The 18,944-nt window shown below is 43.6% G+C and overlaps 1 long non-coding RNA gene across 1 annotated transcript; it reads left to right on the forward strand.

The window, feature by feature from the left end:
* The first annotated feature begins 4,620 nt into the window (after positions 1-4,620).
* LOC110015922 lies at positions 4,621-6,354 on the forward strand. The gene is made up of 4 exons (XR_002291185.1): positions 4,621-4,679; positions 4,904-4,936; positions 5,269-5,372; positions 5,654-6,354. It is a non-coding gene; the product is annotated as an uncharacterized LOC110015922 (long non-coding RNA).
* The last annotated feature ends 12,590 nt before the right edge of the window (positions 6,355-18,944 follow it).

The raw sequence follows: 18,944 nt of genomic DNA on the forward strand, positions 1-18,944 counted from the left end.
ACCCGGAAGTAAAAACGAGACTGGAAAGACAGCTTGTGGAGAGGTGGAAGCCAGGTGGACACTCGTGGAGATAAACCTGAGAGCGATGCGGTGCGGTGAGGGGAGGTGCGGCATTTCAAATTTCTGCTGCATACTAGCGCACATCATCATGTATCAAAGGAGACGTTGGCGTCTTCTCCAGGCCATGGAGCGGCGAGCTCCTTACTCGTGGGAGCGGCTATGGATGAAGGGATTCTGGGAAATGGTGGTTGGTGATTTTACAGAGAAGCTGTGATCCAGCTGTGCAGCCAGTTCCTACCAAGAAGCACATCGTCATCAAATGGTCACATGACTCGTTGAAAAAGAAATGTTTCCATTGCACTTTTGCCAAATATGTCATTTTCTTTACGCAACAAAACCCACCTCCTTCAAGTGCAAAAACTTTTTTTTTATAGAAGCCAGTTTTTGTTTTTTTATTTAAACTTTTTTTAATTGAAACTTTCGGTGAAGTCATTACTGCAAAGCTTATTTGGGAAATTTCATAGTCGATGGAAACGCAGCTAAAATTAAAGCCGCAAGCGGCGTTGTATGGCCCGCAGACGCAACCCGCCTTCCACGCCCAACTTTACGCACCACCGCCCTCACCGCCCTCACCGCCCTCACCGCCCACACCGCCCTCACCGCCCTCACCGCCCTCACTGCCCTCACTTCCCACTTTTGATGAAGGCTAGTCAAAACTGCATATGCTAATTATGCTAACTATGCTAGCTATGCTAATGTGGCTAAAAGTGCTACCATTGCGATCAGCATCATTAACTGACTCAGAATAACACATTACCTAAAATGCTAATTATGCTAACTATGCAAGCTATGCTAACGTGGCTAAAAGTGCTAGCATAGCGATCATCATAATCAACTGACTCAGAAAAACACATTACCTAAAATGCTAATTATGCTAACTATGCTAGCTATGCTAATGTGGCTAAAAGTGCTAGCATAGCGATCAGCATCATTAACTGACTCAGAAAAACACATTACCTAAAATGCTAATTATGCTAACTATGCTAGCTATGCTAATGTGGCTAAAAGTCCTAGCATAGCGAGCAGCATCATTAACTGACTCAGAAAAACACATTCCTCCATTGGTTAAAGCTATATGTCATAAGTTAGTAAAAAAAAACACTTTTTTCAAAATGGCGGCTTTTCTGTTGATTTTATCTCCATAGCAACCATTTTATGTCTTGGTCCCCTCAAGAGGACGAACAGATTGACGTCAGTTTCGGACAAATCGGTTAAAGTAATATTTTTGTCGTCCTTAGCAACAGTGGTTTTATGCTAACCACGCCCACATTCCTTATATGTCCATATCCAGTGTTTTTCCATGTATTCAGTTTAAGGCATGAATGGATGCATTCAATTTTCACTGTACTGTATTGAAATGCATGGGAGTTATAACAGTGCGCCACTTTGCTAGCTCGCCACGCACACGCCGTTCAAAATCTACAACTTCTAATTCCAACATTCTTTCCACAGTAGCCTGCCATTGATACCCAAAAAGTTTCGAGACGATTGATAAAAATTCCAACGACAAGTTTACGTTTGAATCCAGTGGCAAAGGTGTTTTTTATAGGAAATTCAAGATGGCCGCCTTTTCCCGAGGTCAAAGGTCAACGAAACTCCAAAGGTAATTGTAGACTTATAATACGGACATGCGAGTCAAATTTCGTGAAAATCGCTCGAAAAAAAGTTCCTTTTTCCATATTGTGTAGAAACGCGAAAAACTCAAAATGGCAGATTTTGGCACAAAATGGCCGCCAAACCGTAGGTCGTGTCACCATCCCGTAATGATTTCAAAACGTCCTTTGGATATCGCGGACAAGGGTATATGGGTTTCGTTAGTCGATTCTCAAAAAAAAAGTTCCGAATTTTTTCGTTTTTGCCGAGTCGGCACATTTTTTTGCGACGGTTTTTTGCTTACCACGCCCACATTCCTTTATCGATCTTGTCGTGCGTAGCATCGTTTTGTTCAGCGCGGGCCAAGGAATCGCATATTTCTTCTTCACGACATTGCGATGAAAAATGTGCGAGCTAGCCAAGATGGCAACGGTTGCTAGCTCGCCACGCGCACGCCGTTCAAAATCTACAACTTCTAATTCCAACATTTTGTCCAGAGTAGCTGGCCGTTGGTGCCCGAAAAGTTACGAGACGATTGAGGAAAATTCCAACGACGAGTTTTCGTTTGTATCTGGTGCTAAAGGTGCTTTTTTGAGAAAATTCCAGATGGCGGCCTTTTCCCAAGGTCAAAGGTCAACGACACTTCTGGGGTGTTTGTAGACTGGAGCTGGCAGCAAGTGTGTGCAATTGCGTGAAAATCGCTCAAACAAAAGTGTCTTTTCCCCATATTGTGGGAAAACACGAAAATCGCCAATTCTCAGAGTTCGCCACAAAATGGCCGCCAAGCCGTAGTTCGTGTGGCCGTCCCATAATGCTTTCAAAACATCTTTGGGATATCCCCGACACGTGTGTCTTGGTTTCGCGGCTTTATTTTGAAGTACATTTTGTTCGGCCCCATACGCGATTTTCGGCCCATTCATTTTTTTTGACGGGATCGCTGGCCGTGATGTCATCGTCTTCGGGGGGGTGACGTTGACTTTGTGGAAAATTCATTTGCAATTTATCCCAGGTGTGTGCACGTTTTGGTGACTTTTCGAGCATGCGGCGGGGGTCAAATTCTCGCTGAAAGGCGGCGAAGTCGTCGTTCCAACTGCGAAAACAATATGGTCCTTGCAGTCAGTGACTGCTGCTGCGGGCCATAATTAAAATAGAAACTGGAAAGAAGTACTAAAAGGAAGACTGGAAGAATTCTACTTGACTGGACATTTCATGGACTAGTTGGTATAATGAAGAAGTAAATACTGAGCTTCCTATGAAGTGTTAAACATAATATAATCTTTTTAACATTTGTCATCATTTTGTTTTGTTGGTAAAATAAATACATTTAAAAAAAAGCAGATTTCCATAGATATCCTCTTCAATTTAGCAGAAGTGAGGACCCACTTCTGCCGTGACCAGCTCTTTTCTTCTTCTCTTCTGTGTCTCAACCACATGTGACATGATGACATATTGATTTTATTATCTGACTCACACATCAGGTGAGGAATGAAATGTAAATGACCAATTTTGCAAGTTGTTCCATCTTAAAAAGATAAGTTTGGTTCGTGATGTTCTTTACACTCTTCAACTATGAAGAATTTAAAAAACAATGAATTTTTACAAAAAAAAATGTTAATACAATAAAGACCAAAAGTTTGGACACACCTTCTAATTAAAAGAGTTTTCTTTATTTGGAATGCAAGACCATTTCAGGTGACTGCCTCTTGAAGCTCATCAAGGGAATGCATAGAGTCTGCAAAGCAGTAATCAAAGCAAAAGGTGGCTACTATGAGGAACCTATAATATTACGATTTTTCAGTTGTTTCCCACTTTTTTGTTATGTTTATTATAATTCTACATGTGTTAATTCATAGGTTTCATGCCTTCAGTGTGAATCTACACTTTCATAGTCATGAAAATAAAGAAAACTCTTTGAATGAGAAGGTGTGTCCAAACTTTTGGTCTGTACTGTATAATGGGGCAGAAAATAAGTATTTATGTTCTACAAAAAAGATAGAATTTGGACCCTAACAGACTTGTTACTTTTTATTTAATAAGCTCTTCTATCATCCACTTGTTTCCTGTATTGTCACCTCTTTGAACTGCTTAAAAACAGACACCTGTAATGTTAAACAATTAGACTGCAATCCCTCCACCATCACCAAAGGGCTGTTAAAGGACACCAGGGACAAGATGGTAGACCTGGACCAGACTGGGATGAACCAATCTACAATCAGCCAACAGGTTGATGAGAAGAGATCAACTGTTGGGGAAATTGTTAGAATATGAAAAAACAAGATCACTGACAATCCCCCTCCACCTGGAGCTCAATTCATAGTGAGGTACAAATGATTTTAAATATGGTGAAGAAACAGCTTCATATTTGAGAAGTTTTTCTGTTTACAGTAGATTCAGAGAATTGGGAAAAAAAACTTCAATGAAACTGAAATGTTTTTGTGAAAACACAAAGTTTGATTAAAGTTTTTTAATTTTTTTCAAAATGAAAGTTAAATTTGCTGATATTTTAGAAATTCCTCAAACTTACCTTTTTAAAAAGTTTGAAAGAAAAGTTCAAGTTTATATTTAGTTTGGTTGCAAAACAACATTTTTTCTTCATATGAATTTCGCACACCCAATGTTTGCCGGTTGCACAACATTTTATACACTTATTGTAAGGCACACATATGCTGAAATGACCTTTAATCAAACTGTTTCTGAACATATGCGAGTGTATTTGAAGTTAGTGCAATGCAATTAAGGTTAAATACGAATCAGTTGGCCTAAATTTTACTTTTACAGTATATAATTAAATCCACAACCAAATTGAGTGTCAAACAACATTATTTGCAGTTTTTTAACTTCCTTTTTTGACTTCGTTACAGAAACTGCCTCTCCCTATATTGTAAGATTTGTACATATAAGGACATGTCAGGTTTTCCTCCCACCCTATAAAAGCAATTCTTCTGCTGCATTTCAACCACATTTACAGTCAAAACTTCACCTTCTTTGACGCAGCATCAAAAGCCTCAATCAAGACAATTTATCAGGTAAAACTTGATCACTTTACCACAGGAGATTTTCAGAATAATTATTCAAAAGACAATTAAACCAGCTGTCTGACATTTATGTCTAAAATATAGTTATATTTATAGAATTTATAAAAAAAAAAAACTAAGATGACACACCTACATGTTACCTGTTTAATTTTAGCTTGAAGTCACAAAAAATCCAGTTTGCTGTTTGGTGTAAATAAACATGTTTTCTTTCTCAGGATCATCACATCGTGCTCAAAGCAACAATGAAGGTACCACGATTTTTTATTTTTTTTGGAGCTTTTGATAACTTTTTAATGCAATTCCGACTTTGAACACCAGAACATTTTTTCTGTTCAATTCATGCAAAATTCCAAGTAATAAATCTAAAGGGGAACATTTACTGTTTCTTGCAACGATATATGTTGTTAAGCAAATAGAGAATCTGATGCACTTTTTATAGGCTCCTAACATCCTGCTCTAGAAATTCAGCTCATTTTGAGTCAACACAACATCATGTTTCCCATTGTGCAGCGTTTCTTTGTCTGATTTCATCATTTGTTGCCTGATTTTTTAGTTATTGAAATGTAACGCTTTGTGTTAGATGGCAGGAATCCTCTGGATGTCCGTCAGCGTTCTGCTTCTCGCAAGCTGCACCGGTATCACCGAGAATAAGCTTGCTTATTTGGTAAATAAGATTTCGAAAAAGTGAGTGCACCTCCTTTACAACATTATTTTTCTCAATTTTCAAATATATTTAATTGTTTTTTATTGTATTTATTTGTTGGGAAAACTTACATTGAGGTTCAGCAAAATTAAATTAAGTTGTTTTTGATCTTTTGGTTGTGAATAATCCTAGGATGTCATACTTAAAATCAGAAATAAAAACAATCCAATGGTTAATTTTGTTCAGTTATTAATATTAACTAGAAATCATTTTAATACCTGTAATCAACCATTAACCCTTTGTTCGTGTGATCTCATTCTAGATACCACGCAGGCAAAATGTTCAGCATTGCTGCAAGCATCCCAAAAACCCAGAACGGATACGATGTCGACCAAATCCTACAGGCTGAGAAACCTGAGACGGTGAACGAAACAATATGGAGTGGGAAAGTGTATGCACACGGCAGGATTGTTGCTGCAACATTTATCAAAAAGCCAAAAAGCGATGGAAATATACATGCAGAGTATCGAGTTCTACAAAACCTTGACAACTTAAATAATCAAGAATTCGATCTTAAAAATGATCTGATGCTTTTTTATGTTCTATCAGCTCCTTGTGTCGATAGGTGTACACGTGAAAACAAACCAGAAAACATCCTGAAGCTCTTAGAACACTTGAAAAAATGGGACAATTATCGTTTTGTATTCTCACATTTGTATATACCCAAGTATCTAGAGAGTACTTCAAAGGATTCTAAAGACGAGAAGTCTAAAGAGGATAGAAAAAATGGAATTAAGATACTTGGAAAAATACTGTGTCTTGAGAATGTGTTTCGATGCCGTAAAATAGGGAGAGAAATGCAGTGTAGAACCTGTAAGGACCAGAACAAACAGGTTGCAGACGTTTGTTTTTCTGACCCCACCTCTCCGCAGTCTAATGATGAAAACTCTGTGGCTCCAGCTCCAGTTGTTACAAACGCTTTAATACAGCGCGGTAGGGGAGGTACAGGGATGGTTGGAGGAAAAGGAGGTACAGGGATAGTTGGAGGAAGAGGAGGTAGAGGGACAGTTGGAGGGTAGAGGGAGGGTTGGAGGAAGAAAAAGAAGTTGGCAGGTTTTGTGAAAGGACAAAAAACAAAAAAGCAATATTAAATAAAAAAGTAAAACTATGAAACAGAAAAATCCAGTTTGATTCTGTTTTACTTTGCAAAACTCCTTAAACAAGCTTTGCACTTATGAAGTTCACTGAATTAAAATTATTCTTAAATCTACACATTTGATGGATAAAGTTCAGGTTATATTTTAGTTGAGCTTTGAGCACAAGAATTATGCCAAACAGTTACTAAATTTAGCAAATTTAAATTTTCATTCCAGTCTAGTTTTTAGCTCTTAAAAATCCACCATAAAACATAACACAGTACAAGAAGTTTCATTTATGAAAATCAACAATCAACAAAATATTCTGCCAAAAAGTTGAGAACAGCTCTGTACTGGGAAACGAAAAACATGCGATAAACAGGGTATATTTTTGCTTATAAACAGAATTTGCTCATATTTAAGGCATTTTTCCTCTAAGGTTTTCATTTAATAACTGGAAGGATAACATTGTACTTTATTAGTCGGCAGTAAATTCATACTGCTGCTCCCCCTTTTTGAGATTTCTTGCTTCACTGTCAACATAAAAGCTTTGCTGAAAAACATAAAAATATCTGTCATGTGATTCCTCTGAAAAGTTTGACCAAAGTAAATCATGTATTCATGTTATTGTGTTCTTAAAAAGTGCTTTATGTTTTAAATCTTTCTGCTATTAAAGCTCAGCTCTGCAAACAGCAAATATGTCTGATTATTTTGTCTGTGTCCAAATTCCTTAGCTATATAGTGCGTTCACCATTCTGTAGTGGTGTCTGAATCTTAAACTCCAAAATCGAGTGCCCTAAATATTTACAATAATTCTTTGCGAAAAACCAGTGTGCATCGATGCTCACTAGATTGGTGAATATAGACCACAATGCATTGTGTTTGATGGTGTTTTTGACAAGCTATCAACATTTTCATCTTTATAACACAGTGGTGTTTTTGCAAACATTTCTTTTTTTTTTTTTTAGGAAAGTAGGGAAGAAGAGAGAGGGATGTTAGAGAGAGGGGGGGGATAAGACCATGAAGCAGCATAAAGCAACAAGTTTACTGGTTGTTTATCATTACGGTAAGGTTCAAATGTAGTACAAAAAGGGCGGGGCCTGTCCACACACGCACTCAAATGTTATCAACACACCTGCTGGCTGCAAAAATGCCCACATGTCAACATGTACACAAAACAGATAGTTTTCACACGCATACTTATGCCTTTAAACCAACTAGTGTGAAATATTTCATTCATTGAATCGCGCAAACTGAGCTAACACCTGTGCTCAGGTGAGTTTTTATGTTTTTCTAAAATGGACGGTGGAATGTGAAAAGAAAGAAGGAGAGTGCCCAGCCATCCCCACTCCAAGACCCCCGCCGCCGCAGCAGCGGCAGCCGGAACCCCTCAACGCCACACGGCAGCAGGCAGGGAACAACCGCCCCCCGGGCGACCCAATCCGCCACCCAGGCCAGGGCCAGCAGGACCGCCACGAGGCCCCCAGAGCCAGAGAGCAGGGAGGCACGGGGGGAAAGAGAGCGTCGCCCCAGCCCAACCAGGAAGCAGCCCCCCCCCCCCCCCCCCCCCCCGCCACGCCGGGAGAGCCCAATGCAGGGCCCCACCCGAGAAGGGCGCCCATAGCCCCAAACGAGCAGCCCACCACCACCCAGGAGTTCCGGGCATCACCCCGCCCCAATCCCAGGTATGAGCCAGGGCCCCAGGACCAAGGGAGACCTGCCCTGCACTCCAGGCAGCCACCCACCCGCCAGGGGAGCACCCCGGGGAAAAAGGGGGCCCACCAGGGGTTTTGTAAACTTGGCCTGACCAGGCTCGGCCACAGTTGGAAATTTGGCGGGGCCCAGCGCTCAGGGGCAAGGACCAGAACCCACCCCGCGCGGAGAGAGCACCGCCGGGCCCAGGAAGCCGGCACCCAAGGGACACGGCATAGGGCTCCGTACCGCCCACCAGGGAAGTGGTAGGCAACAGATGGCCCTAGGTCTCACCTTCCTTGCAAAATGTGTGTGCATGTATGTGTGTTTGTGAGGGTGCGTGTGTGCATGTGTGTGTGTGTTTGTGTTGGAATGTATATTTTGAGAGGGGAAGGGGTGTGTGTACTAAGGGGGGGCAGTTAAAATTGGCGAGTAGGGCACTGAGGGGACATCTCCTGATTACTCACAGTGATGTCCCCTCACCCTCCCCACCAAGGGGCCCTAAATGTCTAAGGTGCAAATAAAACCGAAAGAGGGGGGGCCCACTCCATACAGCAACCATGGGAGGGGGGACCACTGCCAAGTAGCCCCCCCCCCCCCCCCAAGGCGCATTGCAGGCTAAACCCCCCACCCCCTCACCCTAATATGAGGTTATATGAGGCAGGGGGTAAGTTGGGGACAGCTGGTAGACTGTCCCCCGGTGGTCAAACAGCTGCCCCCCCCCCCCCCCCCCCAGCATAGGGGCCAGGCCCCCCCAGACCAGGGGCACCATCCCTGGAGGCGCTGACACCCCAGGCCCAGCACCACCCACCCCACACAGAGAGAGAGGAGCCAGAAAGCACCGGCCCCCCGGAGCAAGCCCAGACCCCCACCCAAAGCGCCGGCCCTAGAAGAGCTCTGGTCAGGCCCATACTGGACCTAGGCATCCAACCGGCCGGAGCAACCGTTTATTGCCTCAGCGGAGACCCCGACCCGTCAACCCCCCAAGGTCCCGTACCAATAGTGGACTCCCCCTCCCCCCCAGAACACCCCCCCACAGGACAGGGCCAACAAGCCCCCCACCCCACCTCAGACCCCGCAACCGAAGCGGATGACACCCAGAGCAACCGGGGGTCCCAAGAGGGTTGTCCCCTCCCCTCCCAGAGCCAGGGAAGGGCTGATCCCAGCCCCAGGTGTAGATGGGCAGCCCATCCAGCGCCGCTGCCCCCCCCCCCCGAGCAGGGCCCCCAGCCAACCCCCCCCACCACAGGCAAAGGGACCAACCCCCCAAGCCAAGCCAGACCACCACCCCACCCCCTCCACCACGCACCCCCACACCCAAGCCCAGAGGACCACGCAGCGCCACAGCATGCCCCACCCAGGCACAGGACCCGGCCCCCAGACCAACGGAGCCCCCACCACCCCCCGCCGGTCACCGGAGGCCCCGACCCCCACCCCGAACCACGGCAGAAGGGCAAGGAGCAGCAACGACCAAGCCCCCCCACCCCCTAAGTCACGGAGTTAGCTATGGGAGACCAGAGAGACTGAATTCTTTTAAAGTTACTTGAACTTTGGGATGACATTTTTTCCAAGCTGATATGATCAAGCAGCAGATTTCTGTGTTGACTTGTTTATATTTTTCTTGTTTTTCCAATTTATTAAAATCATTTTTTTTAGCAATGCAAAGAGTTATGAAAATGATAGATACTAATCCTCTTTCTACATCGATGGCACTCATGTCACCAAGCACACAAAGTGACGGTGAAACCGTAATTGAAACCTTAAGCCAGACTGATAGATCGGCACATATCTGCTGCCAGAGAGCCTGGACAGGTGTGCAGAACCACAGTGCATGCATGTAACTGTCGGGTAGATTACTGTCACAGTGCTCGCAAATGTCGGAGTTACTGAAACCCATCTTGAACATCCTCTGTCCAATGTAGTAAATTCTGTGTAGAATTTTAAAATGGATTAGCTGCAGATTTGGACTTTTTGTCAGTTTAAAGGTGTTTAGACAAAGTTCTGACCAGAAGCTTTCATCTGTGCTGATGCTTAAATCCGCATCCCATTTTGTTGTCGGAAGGGAAATATTATCATCTAAATTACATGAAAGTTTGTATATTTTGGAGAGAGCTTTATTCATTGAGAAATTAATCAGAGTGGTAACCACATCTGGTAGCTTTAAATCGTTGTCTTTGTATTTAAACTTTTTAGTAATAATTGATTTAATTTGCTGATATTCCAAGAAGTTATTTATTCCATTTTTGTCTTGAAGTTCCTGGGGGGTTATGAATCTTCTATCAATAATTATGTGCTCTAGTTAATTTATGCCCCCTTCTTGCCAAGCTGATTGTTCCAGATGGGTGTCATTTTGCATGGTTGAATTGATGATTTTGATATTTTGAGAAATTCCCACCAGGCTGTTAAAGTGGCATTTATATTAGTACTTTTGAAACAATCCTGTTTTTTAACTGTTTGGGTAATAAATGGTAGCTGTGACAGGTTGATCTTTCCACATAACGCCTGTTCCAAGTCTAACCATGAGTTGGTTTCTGGATTATTTTTTAACCATTTTAAGATGTATTGCAATCTATTTGCAAGAAAGTATTTGTGGAAGTTAGGTAATTCTAATCCTCTACAGCTTTTTGCAGATTTTAAAGTTTTTAGACTAATTCTTGCAGGTTTATTGTTCCATATATGCTTGATATGGATGATTGTAATGTTTTGAACCATCTTAGTGGCGGTTGTGTGGGAATCATTGAGAAGAGATAATTAACTTTAGGTAAGATTTTCATTTTAACTACCTTGCCCATAAGGGACAGAGGCAGGTTGGTCCAGCGTGTTAGATCGTCCTGTATGTTTTTCAGTAATGGGGTGTGGTTTAGCTGCACCAGTTCTGATAGTTTGGGGGAAAAATTGATACCTAGATATTTGATATTTCCTGATTTTACTGGCATTGTGAGTCTTTGCTCCGCTTTACTGTTCAGTGGTAATAAAACAGACTTATTCCAATTAATGGAATAGTCTGATATGGAGGAGAATTCATTAATGATCATTGCTGTTTCATTTACAGAATGTAAATTACTTAAAAACAGTAATATGTCATCCGCATAGAGACTAATTTTATGATGGCTGTGTTTGGTTTTAATTCCTTTAATGCTCTCATTCTGTCTTATTGCTGCAGCTAAAGGCTCAATGAATATAGCAAAAAGAGAAGGAGAGAGTGGGCAGCCCTGTCTAGTTCCTCTTCCAAGAAAGAAACCTGTTGGAAGTCTGTTTATTAGTTCTGACTGATGCATTGGGGTTGTGATATAATATTTTGATCCAATTGATGAATGATTCTCCAAAACCAAACTTATGGAGGGCAGCAATAAGGAACTTCCAATTTACTCTGTCAAAAGCTGTTTCAGCATCCAGCGATAGTACCGTCATTTCCTGGTTTTTAATGGTGGCAAAGTCAATTATATTAACAAGTCTTCAGAGATTGTCATCCGAGTGTCTGCCTTTGATGAATCCAGTTTGGTTGAAGTGAATTATGTGAGGAGTGATTTTTTCTATTCTCTGTGCTAGTGCTTTGCAGATAATTTTTACATCTGCATTGATTAGAGAGATGGGGCAATAGCTTGAAGGACTAGTGGGATCTTTGTCTGGTTTTAGAAGGAGGATTATGTTGGCTGAGTTCATGTTAGGTGGTAGTGATTGACTTTCATTGATAGATGTGACCGTTTTATAAAATGTTGGTGCCAGCTGTTCCCCTGTCTTAAGTTTATCCTTGACTTCTTGCTGCTCCATATTGGGGGTATCCAAACAAAATAGATGCGGACTTGCGGAGGGAAGATTACATTCACAATACGTAATCAGAGCTGAGCTTTAATAGCAGAAACACTTAAAACATGAAGCACTTTTTAAAACATAATAATTTAAATGCATGATTTTCTTTGGTCAAACTTTTCAGAGGAATCACATGACAGATAAATTTATGCTTTTCAGCCAAAGCTTTAATGTTTACAGTGAAGTGATAAATGTAAAGAAGGGGGAGCAGCAGGATGAATATACTGCTGATTAAAGAGTAAAATGTTTTCCTTCTGTTATTAAATGAAAACCTAAGAGGAAAAAGGCCTTAACTAATAATAAATTAAACTTCTTCTGTATTGTGTTGTGTTAAGGTAGATTTTTTTTCTATTGGTTATGGAACTAAAAACTAGTCTGGAATAAGACTTTCAATTGGCAAAATTTTGTAATTATTTGGAATAATTCTTGTTCTCAAAGCTGGGGGTCTAAGAGCAGGGATGCCAGTATAGCTTAGTCAGTTTGTTAGTTCATTTTAGTATTTTCCTATTGAACTCTTTGTATTCGTGATCCTTTTGAGTACTTGTTTTACTTCGAAGCCCATCGAGATGACTGTTGTTGTGATTTTGGGCTATACAAATAAAATTTAATTGAATTGAATTGAAGTAAAATATAAAGTGAATTTTTATCAAACAAATGTATAGGTTTTAGAATGACGAAAGTTTTAATTCAGTGAACTGACTTAATGAGTGCAAAGCTTGTTTAAGTGGATGTGCAAAGAGCAACTTAATCAAACTGGATTTTTTTCTGTTTAACTGTTTTAATTTTTATTTAAAATTGCCTTCTTTTTTTTTCCTTTCACAAACCTCACCAATTTCTTCCTCCTCTTCTTCCAACCCTCCCTCTACCTCCTCTTCCTCCAACTGCCCCTCTACCTCCTCTTCCTCCAACTGCCCCTCTACTTCCTCTTCCCCCATCCGTCCCTCTACCTCCCCTACTGCGCTGTATTAAATCATTTGTGACAGCAGGAACTTTTTCATCATCAGACTGGGGAGAGGTGGGGTCAGAAAAACAAAAGTCTGCAACCTGTTTGTTCTGGTCCTCACAGGTTGTACACTGCATACGTCTCCCTATTTTTTCGCATCGAAACACATTCTCAAGACCCAGTTCATTTCCAAGCATCTCAATACCCTTTTTGCGCTGCTCATCAGAATTAGTGATCTCTGGATTTTTGGGTTTATACAACTGAGAGAACACAAAACGATAATTTTCCCATCGTTTCAGTTTCTGTAAATCATGCAGGAACTTTTCTGGATTGTTGTCATTTGTGCACTTTTGGACACAAGGAGCTGATAGAACATAAAAAAGCATCAGATCATTTTTGAGATCAAATTTTTGATTAATCAAGTTGTCAAGGTTTTGTAGAACTCGATACTCTGCATGTATATTTCCATCGCTTTTTGGCTTTTTGATAAATGTTGCAGCAACAATCCTGCCGTGTGCATACACTTTCCCACTCCATATTGTTTCGTTCACCGTCTCAGGTTTCTCAGCCTGTAGGATTTGCTTGAAATTGTATCCGTTCTGGGTTTTTGGGATGCTTGCAGCAATGCTGAACATTTTGCCTGCGTGCAAAGCTAGAATGACATCATATGAATGCTTGATTACAGGTTTTAAAATGATTTCTAGTTAATATTAATAACTGAACAAAATTAACCATTGGATTGTTTTTATTTATCTGATTTTAAGTATGACATCCTAGGATTATTTACAACCAAAAGATCAAAAACGACTTAATTTAATTTTGCTGAACCTCAATGTAAGTTTTCCCAACAAATAAATAAAAAACAATTAAATATATTTGAAAATTGAGAAACATAAGTCAAAGTCAAAGTAAACTTTATTGTCAATTCTTCATATGTGCATCACATACAATGAATCGAAATTCCGTTTCTTACTCTCTCGTGTCTGTCCAGGAGAAGAAAAATAAAAAAGTATATGTATAAAATAAAAGAAATAAGTAAAAAGAAAGAAAAAGATACAATTTACAACATTTAGCAATTTGCTATTTAAGTGCGAGTACACAGTGTCTCAAGGCAGTGGGGGGGGGGGGGGGGGGGCTGTTTGAGCACTGTTCATGGGGGGGTATGGGTGGTGGTAGGTGGAGAGGGGAGAGGGTGTTTAGCATCCTGATGGCCTGGTGTGTGAAACTGTTTCTGAGTCTGGTGGTCCGGGAGCGGAGGCTCCTGTACCTCCTCCCCGAGGGCAGAAGGCTGAATAGGTTGTGTGCAGGGTGGTGTGCATCCTTTATTTATTTTTATTTTTTTAACTTGTCCTGTCCAACAGCTAGACAGGCAGATGAGAGCTGAGGGCCTCTTGTGTTGGACATATTTTACTTTAACAAGAGGGGTTATTAATCTAAAGACAAACCAAAGGTATGTCTGGATAAACCCCTTTTGTAATTGAGGCCAAACTTTATTAATTTCAACCATGTTTGAAAATTTCTGGTGTTGGACCGGATGGAAAAGGAAAGAAGGGAAGAAGAGAGGGATGTTAGAGAGGGGGGGGGGTGATAGTGAGAGGGGGGGGTAAGACCATGAAGCAGCATAGAGCAGACAGGTTTACTGGTTGTTTATCATTACGGTAAGGTTAAAATGTAGTACAAAAAGGGCGGGGCCTGTCCACACACACACTCAAATGTTATCAACATACCTGCTAGTTGCAAAAATGTCCACATGTCAACATGTACACAAAACAGATAGTGTTCACAAACGCATACCTATGACTTTAAACCATCTAGTGTGAAATCTGTCATTCATTCAATCATGCAAACTATTAGTGCAAAGGTGAGCTAACACCTGTGCTCAGGTGAGTGTTTATGTTCTTCTAAAATGGATGGTGGAACGGGAAAAGAAGGAGGGAGAGTGCCCAGCCACCCCCACACCCAGACCTCCGCTGCAGCAGCAGCGGCGGCAGCCGGAATCCCCCCAACGCCACACGGGAACGGCAGGGAACAACCGCCCCCCAGGCGACAAAGACCGCCACCCAGGCCAGGGCCAGCAGGACCGCCGCGAGGCCCCCAGAGCCAGAGAGCAGGGAGGCGCGGAGGGAAAGAGAGTGCCGCCCCAGCCCAACCAGGAAGCAGCCCCCCCCCCCCGTCGCGCCGGGAGAGCCCAACGCAGGGCCCCACCGGAGAAGGACGCCCACAGCCCCAGACGAGCACCCCACCACCACCCAGGAGTTCCGGGCATCCCCCCGCCCCAACCCAAGGTACGAGCCAGGATCCCCCAAGGGAGACCCGCTCCGCGCTCCAGGCAGCCACCCACCCGGCCCACGGTTGGTCCAGGGAGGAGCAAGGCAGGGGCCCGCTGCCCCCGCCCAGGAGGGGGGAACCCCGGGGAAAAAAAGGGGGCCCACAAGGGGTGTTGTAAATATGGCCCGACCAGGCTCGGCCACTGTTGGAAGTTTGGCGGGGCCCAGCGCTCAGGGGCAAGGACCAGGACCCACCCCCCAGGGACACGAACACCCCCGGCTCAGGTGTAATGTGAACCCCCCCACTGCGCGGAGAGAGCACCACCGTCGCCAAGGGGCCCGCACCCCCCACCAGGGAAGGGGCAGGGGACAGATGGACCCAGGTCCCACCTTCCTTGCAAAATGTGTGTGCGTGTATGTCTGTTTGAGAGGGTGTGTGTGTGCATGTGTGTGTGTTTATGTTGGAGTGCATCCTTAATTATTGTTAGTGCTTTGCGGGTGCGGCGGGTGATGTATAAGTCCTGCAGGGAGAGGAGTGGTGTTCCAATGATTCTCCTGGCTGTGTTCACTATGCGCTGCAGGGTTCTCCTGTTGCTGTGTGTGCAGCTGCCCCTCCACACAGTGATGCAGCTGGAGAGGATGCTCTTGATGGCTCCTCTGTAGAATGTGGTCATGATGGCTTGTGAACCACCTGATCTTTTTGGTTTCCCCAGGAAGTAGAGACGTTGCTGACCTTTCTTTGCCAATGATGTGGTGTTGGCGGTCCAGGAGAGGTCCTCACTGATCTGTACCACCAGGAATTTTGTGCTGCTCACTCTCTCCACAGCAGTACCATCAATGATCTTGCTGACATTTAGCAGGAGGTTATTGTCTCTGCACCATTTTGTCAGCAGATCCACCTCTTCCCTGTAGTTGCAGACACAACTCTGGTGGGTCTCATCACCAGGGGCGATGAGACCCACCAGAGTTGTGTCGTCTGCAAATTTTACAAGGTGGTTTGTGCTGTGGGTTGTTGTACAGTCATGTGTCAGCAGGGTGAAGAGCAGCGGACTAAGCACACAGCCTTGGGGTGCCCCGGTGTTGAGAATGATTGTATTTGAGTTCTTGTTGCCGGCTCGTACTGTTTGTGGTCTTTGGCTGAGGAAGTCCAGTAGCCAGTTGCAGATGGGGGTGTTAACACCCAGCTTGTCCAGTTTGCAAATGAGTTGCTGTAGTATTATTGTTTTAAAGCTGAAGTCTATGAACAGCATTCTCACATATGCGTCCTTTTTGTCTAAGTGGGTGAGAGCAGAACAAATGGCGTCTTCTGTCGATCGTTTGGGTCGGTATGCAAACTGAAAGGGGTCCAGGGTGGGGGGAAGGGTGGATTTTATGTGTGACATGACTAGCCGTTCAAAGCACTTCATGATGATGGGCGTTAGTGCTATGGGTGTATAGTGCTATAGTCATTGAAGCAGGATGGTGATGGTTTCTTTGGCACGGGTATGATGGTGGTAGCCTTGAAGCATGAGGGGACGATGGCTTTCTCCAAGGAGATGTTAAAGATGTCTGTGAAGACGTCCTTTAGCTCTTCTGTGCTGTCCTTCAGCACACGGCCTGGGATATTGTCTGGACCCGCTGCTTTCCGTGGGTTGATGGTGGAGTGTCCTCTTCACGCTGGTAGTTGTCAGGTGCAGAGTTTGATCCTGGGGGGAGGGGGGCGTTTTCTGTGGGTGAGTCCTGTAGAAGCTGTTCAGGTTGTTGAGAAGGGGGGTGTTGTTCTCACAGCTCTGTGGTGAAGGCTTGTAGTCTGTGATGGCCTGGATACCCTGCCACAGGCTCTGTGCATCTCTGCTGTCGTTGAAGTGGTAAGAGACTTTGTACATATAGTCCTTTTATGCTTTCCTAATGTCCCGGGACAGGTTGGCTCTTGCTGTTCTTAATGTTGTAAAGGAGGTGCACTCACTTATTCCAAACATTATTTACCAAATAAGCAAGCTTATTCTCGGTGATACCGGTGCAGCTTGCGAGAAGAAGAACGCTGACGGACATCCAGAGGATTCCTGCCATCTAACACAAAGCGTTACATTTCAATAACTAAAAAATCAGGCAACAAATGATGAAATCAGACAAAGAAATGCTGCAGGATGTTAGGAGCCTATAAAAAGTGCATCAGATTCTCTATTTGCTTAACAACATATATCGTTGCAAGTAACAGTAAATGCACCCTTTAGATTTATTACTTGGAATTTTGCATGAATTGAACAGAAAAAATGTTCTGGTGTTCAAAGTCGGAATTGCATTAAAAAGTTATCAAAAGCTCCAAAAAAAAATAAAAATCGCGGTTACCTACATTGTTGCTTTGAGCACGATGTGATGATCCTGAGAAAGAAAACATGTTTATTTACACCAAACAGCAAACTGGATTTTTTGTGATTTCAAGCTAAAGTTAAACAGGTAACATGTAGGTGTGTCATCTTAGTTTTTTTTTTTTATAAATTCTATAAATATAACTATAGTTTAGACATAGATGTCAGACAGCTGGTTTAATTGTCTTTTGAATAATTATTCTGAAAATCTCCTGTGGTAAAGTGATCAAGTTTTACCTGATAAATTGTCTTGATTGAGGCTTTTGATGCTGCGTCAAAGAAGGTGAAGTTTTGACTGTAAATGTGGTTGAAATGCAGCAGAAGAATTGCTTTTATAGGGTGGGAGGAAAACCTGACATGTCCTTATATGACTCCCCTGTGAACCGCCACCTTAACGTGGTGGGGGAGTTTGAGAGCTCGAGTGAGCCCAGGAGCTAAACTGTCTGGGGCCTAAGCCCCTGGTAGGGTCACCCATGGCAGACAGGTCCTGGGTGACGAGCCAGGCAAAGAGCGGTTCAGAACCCCCTGATGACGAGTAAAAACAAGGACCCAATTACGTCGCCCGGATTGGCGTCACCGGGGCCCCACTCTGGAGCCAGGCCCAGGGTTGGCCTGACCGGAGAAAGGTAGCTTGCCATCTCTCAGTGGGTGGAGTATCCTTACCCCAGGTAGAGGAGTTTAAATATCTGGGGGTCTTGTTCACAAGTGAGGGAAGACTGGAGCGTGAGATTGGAGCAGCGTCTGTAGTTATGCGGTCGCTGTATCGGTCCGTTTTGGTGAAGAGAGAGCTGAGCCGAAAAGCAAAGCTTTCAATTTACCGGTCGATCTTCATTCCAATACTCACCTATGGTCATGAGCTATGGGTCATGACAGAAAGAATGAGGTCCCGAATACAAGCGGCTGAAATGAGCTTCCTCCATAGGGAGATAGGGTGAAAGAGATAGGGTGAGAAGCTCGGCCACCCGCGGAGAGCTCGGAGTAGAACCGCTTCTCCTCCACATCGAAAAGAGCCAGTTGAGGTGGCTCGGGCATCTAGTCCGGATGCCTCCTGGACGCCTCCCTGGAGAGGTGTTCCGGGCATGTCCCACTGGGCGGAGGCCCCGGGGAAGACCCAGGACACGCTGGAGAGACTACGTCTCTCGGCTGACCTGGGAACGCCTTGGGGTTCCCCCAGAGGAGCTGGAGGAAGTGGCTAGGGCGAGGGAAGTCTGGGCATTTCTGCTTAGACTGCTGCCCCCACGACCCGGTCCCGGATAAGCGGAGAAAGATGGATGGATGGCTGGATGGATGGATATATGAACAAATCTCACAATATAGAGAGAGGCATATGTTCAGAGACAGTTTGATTGAAGGTCATTTCAGCCTATGCGTATGGAGTCCTATACTGTTCATAATTAAATAAATACATTTTTAATTC

This window comes from Oryzias latipes, chromosome 1, assembly GCF_002234675.1.
Source record: "Oryzias latipes chromosome 1, ASM223467v1".
Lineage (NCBI taxonomy): Eukaryota > Metazoa > Chordata > Actinopteri > Beloniformes > Adrianichthyidae > Oryzias > Oryzias latipes.